Consider the following 6,000-nt stretch of genomic DNA (forward strand, 5'->3'; position numbering starts at 1 on the left):
AGGAAATACTGCTCTGGCTGCTGTGTTAAATCACTTTTTCAAAGTGGAGAAATCCTAACTACCCTAACTCCAGATGCCATGGTATTAACCAATGAGCAGAACCGTATTCAGGATTTATAGTGCTAATATTTTTATCGAGAGCCATTGCGTTGTGTGCTGGGACCAAAATCCTGACAAATCTGGCCATTGCTCTGGAATGGAATTTCCAAAGGAATGATAAAATTTTATTGGCTAAAATGAAACAAAGAAGTAAAAATAAAATAAAAACACATTCCCCTCCAAACAAAAATAGCAGCAGCAAAAGGATATAAACCAAAACACCAAGGACTGTACTCTAGAGATGCACAGGCAGCTACACTTTGAAGTTTTCTACTGCATTAGAGAATGTCTGAAATTGCTCATCCAACTATTTAATTTACCACCTTTTACAAATAATTTTAGAATGTATTGATGTAGGTACCATCTGTATAACTCAAGATAGACTGACCACATATCCTGATTTGCTGGAGATAGTCCCATTGTCCCATTTTATGCATGGTTTTCCCAGCAGAATTATTAATATGATTCCCTTTTCACTCTCAGAAATATCCCAGTTTGATTGATAAATTACATGATTGTACTCTCTAAGCTACATTAACTATGAAGCTGAGTTTCTAGTCATGAACAATGACCTGTGAAATTCTCTGGTGTTCAATAATCTATCACTTTATCTACTTATGATTGTGATCCTTTCATTTAAAAAAATTCTAGTCTCTCTGTTTCTCCTGATATTTTCATTTTTTCCTATCCAAAATAAACATTACTCTAAAAAATGAGCAAAGTACAAGAATGACTATTAATGTGAAATAAGTCATACAGAAAGACAAATACCATATGATTTTGCTTATATGCAGAATCCAAAGAACAAAATAAATGAACAAACAAAACGAAAACAGACTCATAGATACAGAGAACAAACTGATGCTTGCCAGAGGGTTAGGGGGTTGGGTGAAAAAGGTGAAGGAATTAAAAAGTACAAATTGGTGGTTACAAAATAGTCATGGGCATATAAAGACAGGGTAGGGAATATAGTCAATGATATTACAATAACTACGTTTGGTGCCAGGTGAGCACTTGAAATATCAGGGGGATTACTTTGTAAATTATATGGTTGTCTAACCACTATGTTATCTACCTGAAAATAATATAAAATAATATTGAATGTCAACTATAATTAAAAAGTGAAATAGAAAAGAATATGAACATTTATAATGATCTAATTAGGAATGAATTGTTTGATACAGATATTATTCAAGTTCTGCTTCTGTCTATGAAAGCAATTACCATATTTGTTGGATTTTTTCTTCTCTAGCTTCTGCCTTCATTGAGAAGCCAAGCAAGAAAAATTGAGTCACATGATTAAATCTTCCATATTGTTTGACGTTGAATTATAAGCCAAGGTATCCTGTAGAAGCCTCTTGGGGGTTTTGAGAACACCAGTGAATTTCACAGCTAGTCAGGTAGGTCTTTCTTTTTGGAAACTTCATTTATCATCTATCTATCCTATCTATCATCTATCTATCTATCTATCTATCTATCTATCTATCTATTATACCTCTGCACCCCAAAAGAGGTTGCAGTAAGTTTATAGTAAAGAAAACTGGAGTAATTGATAAATGTGCTGACCTCTGTTAGAGTCATTGAGCTGGCTTCATTAGGAATACAAAAACTCACCCAGGTGAAGAAATAATGGACCAGGAAGTGGGCTTGTGACAGCTATCCAGTCCTTCCCTGGAAGCTAGTATGCCAATTACCAAAATTGTAACAAAAAAAGTAAAGTAATATCTTTTAATTAGTTTGATAATCATGCTAGTATGCATACTAACACTTTTACATGCTTCAAAACATTCCTTTTTTTTTTTTTTCAGTGAAATTGTATTTAGATATTTTAGAATTACCTTCTTTTCCCTTTGTTTTATCATAAATATGTCCTGGGGAATTGTGCCAGAAAATTATGGTTTGAACGTGGGTAGTTTTCCCCTACTTTCAGCGATATCTACAAGCTCCAAATAAGGTAGGGATTTGGCAGCTGTGAGGGTATCATGTCAAGTTCCACAATGAAACCTGACAATTATGATAAAACCATTGTTAAGTGCTCAAAATATGTTTTCACTACCCCTGGATTATTAATTATGTGACCCCATGTCCCAAATATGACAAATATATTTTCCCCAAATTATCCTTTATACCTTAGAAAAAGTTTCCTCATCAAAATCTGCTTCTATTATTTAAATTATTTTACTCTGAATTATTTTACTTTGGCAAGACAAAACTCTCAAGGGCCTCATTTGTTGCCAAAAATTTTTTTTTGATAATTTTTAGTCATACTGTAAGTATTTTTATTGTACAGATCACAAATATCATTCTAAATAACAAAGACATTTATATTAGGTGAATGGATACTGTGGTTTGGAATACGAATTTCAATGACATTAATGGAAATTTTATATCTCAAATAACTTAGAAGGGGAGATAATGTAAAAAACAACAACATCATCAACAGAGGACTGGGCCCTAGTGAGGGCAGAGCACCTGTGCCAAAGATGCAAGTGATGCATTTGAAATACTTGACAGCTAACACCTGTGCATACTTACACCTATGCAGAGCCAGGCACCTTTTAACTTAATTACTTTTCCTAGCAACCCAATAAGATAGGTACTATATATTTGACATACAATGAAACTGAGAACAGAGTAGTTACATAACTTGTCAAACATTAGGCTAGTAAATAGTAGACTTGAGGTTTGAACCCAGACAGTCTGGCTCTCAAGTCCTTGTGGTAAACCACTAGACTGTATGATTTTTATTGTTATCCCATATAATAAAAGGCTACTATGCAAATAGACCGAATGGCCGAACAACCACCAAACAATGGGTCACTATGATGTGCGCTGACCACCAGGGGGCGCGGGCAGAACATGGTGAGCATCGGTGGCAGAACGTAAAACATGGAAGTCATCGGCTGCAGCTGGATGGTGGAGCAGGTGAGCAAGGGTGCCAGACCAAGGTGGGGTACTGGTTGCTATCATTGGGGTGAGCCTCTGGTGGTTACTGAAAATTCTTTGCTCCTGTGCACCACAGTCCTGCCCGGTGCTTGCACTTGCTGTCTGTGCCGGCCCTACTCACATCTGCTGCCGGCACCAGAGCCACTGCTCACATGCCCTGCGGGCACCTGGCACCAGACCCGATCTTTTGGCACCATCAGTGGGTGTGAGCAGCAGCTGCTGGGCCCAATCTCCCCTCAGGGCTTCTCCACCTCCCCCTGCTCCTGAGGGGCAATCAGGAGCAGCAGCCACCTCTTGCACCCACTGCTGGCGATGGCCCCGCTTGCACCCACTGCCGGCACTGGCTCCACTCGCACCCGCAGCCGGCACCGGAGCCACAGCTCGCACCCGTTGCCGTCTCCTGGCACTGGTCCCAATCACTCGGTGTCGTCTGAGGGAGTGAGTGGTGGCTGCTGGCCCCCATCGCCCCTGAAGGCTTCTCCACCTCCCCCTGCTCCTGAGGGGTGATTGGGGCAGCAGCCGCCACTCGCACCCACTGCTAGTGCTGGCCCCAATTGTACCACATCATCAGCGGGTGTGACCGGGGCCGACACTGTCAGACATGGGAGCGGCAGCAGCGGCAGGAGCGGGACCATGGTGGGAGGGATAGGGTGGGGCCACGGAGGATAGACTGAGACCCGCCCCTGTGCCCACCGCAGCCTCGCGGCCCACAGTTCCTTTTAAGGTGCACAAATTCGTGCACTGGGCCCCTAGTATATATATATATACTAAAATTGCAATTAGTTGTTAATTGTATCTATGTCCCAAAGTGTGAACATATTCAACTTGATTAAAAAATTTTTTGTAATCTTCTCATTGGGCATAAGACAAATCACCTAATATTCAAGTTTATCTTATATTAGTCATGTAATCCTATATAATAAAAGGCTAATATGAAAATTGTCCCCTCTGGAGTTCCACCAACCAGGTGTTCAACTGCTCACTATGACATGCACTGACCACCAGGGGGCGGCGCGGAATGAAAGAAGGCCCCAATTGGCCGTGATTGCTGGCCAGGCCTAGGGACCCTACCCATGAACTAATTTTGTGCACCAGGCCTCTAGTTTAATTAATAATGTATAGTGGTTGATAGTGCATGTTTGGGGGCCACTGCCTGGATTTACATCCTTCCACTTATAAGCCTTGAATCTTCAGTAAGTTACTTCAAGTCTTTGTGCCTCACTTTTCTCATGTGTAAAAGCAAGTAGTAGTGTCTGAGATAATGCATGTAAGGCTCAATGCCTACATATAAAGAGTTCAATGAGTTCAATGAATGTTTGCAGTTATTATCAATGCTGAATTTATATGGGTACAGAAGCAGTAGGATTTTATCAGCAACCAAATGGACTTTTAAAAAACTGTAATGATTAAACTTGAAAAAACTATGCATTTCTGAGATCATTTGCACACATTCACTCTGATGCTTCCCTGATGATTCTGTATTATTCTATTATTTGCCCCTTGGTACTGTGGAGTGTATTAAAAGTATGTTTTCATCTCTGTGTCAGATTTTCCAAATTGGGTTTGTCTGCATTGTACATTTAAGTCTCACAAATACCTTTTGATAGCACACAGTATTGGTTAAGAATCACTCTTATGTTACAGTAGCTGTAATTGAAAATTGTGGACAGTGCTAGCCATATTTGATTTTTCTTGGTGTTTTTATATAATTTCAAACAGTAAAGAAAAAGTCTTCATCTTTTTGCTTTATCTTTCTTTCTCCCTTCTCTTTCCCCAACACATGGAACTTATCAGGAGACACTGCATAAGATGTATTGCATTGTAGAAAATATGTTTATTTGCAAAGAAAGAAAATGGCAGTGTCTAGTCATATAAAACTGTTGCCATAGACATTTTAATATATGATATTTCTGAAAATCATAGAGGAATCAGGTTTTATTAGACTCAGTGAGAGAGCAGACTAGAAATTACTAAGAGTGTAATATACTTCCTTTAGGCAGTTCATCTTTTATATTTTTCAGTTAGAATTCTTCATGACCCTCTCAGTTATAGACACTTCAAGCTACCACTGCTTATCATTATAGTTTAACTCTTCTCTGTTATAAAGAATGTCATGTTAAACTCTATTTTATTATGAGATAGTATTTATCAGGCTAGCTATTGCTGATCTGGGAGCTTTAAGCCAGACAAATTTAAATATAAATTTTAAACATTCTTGGTTTAACTTTATATCTTGCCTTTTGTAGTACACATGCCTAAGGTACAGAATTCTAATTTTTCACTTTTATGTGATTTTCACATTGGTAGTTTTGATAATAACGGTGTCTCACCTGAGATAAGTCACTAGATGAGAGAGGTGGCCATGTGGGAGCCAGGCATCCTAACCTTTAGCCCATGGCAACAGCAGCACACCCTTTTCTTAAATTGTTATTCTTACTTTCATTCTTTTCTGTGTCAGAGAATGCATGTTCCCTGAGCAGAGAATGCTTACTGGAGAGAGCAGGTTATTCTATCTTAACCATAATACTTTTCATGTACTTAGATATGACTTTTTGTTAAGATTACTAATTATAATACTAATCAAACTCTTCCTTAAATGAGGATAATTTTATAAATATCAGAGGCATGTTATATCAAACTTATGATTTTCATTAAATTCTGCAAATTAAGGTCTGGAAGTCATAGACAAACATTTTTGCCTTTTAATTTTGCATTAAGCAGTCAAGATGTTTTTGACTCTCCTACAGTCCTAAATTTGCAGAATTTAATGAAAATTACAAATCCCCTACTGTCCAAGATAATAAATTTTCCCACTGGAAGTAAATATAAACATTCATTGACTCTTGCTAAGATTTTATTATAGAAAGATTGACATCATTTAAAAGAATGGTTGATTTTAGGTTTATAAATATTTCTTTCCTGGACTATCTCTAAAAGCTCTTCCTGTTAACTCCA

This window comes from Eptesicus fuscus, chromosome 6 (genome assembly GCF_027574615.1).
Source record: "Eptesicus fuscus isolate TK198812 chromosome 6, DD_ASM_mEF_20220401, whole genome shotgun sequence".
Lineage (NCBI taxonomy): Eukaryota > Metazoa > Chordata > Mammalia > Chiroptera > Vespertilionidae > Eptesicus > Eptesicus fuscus.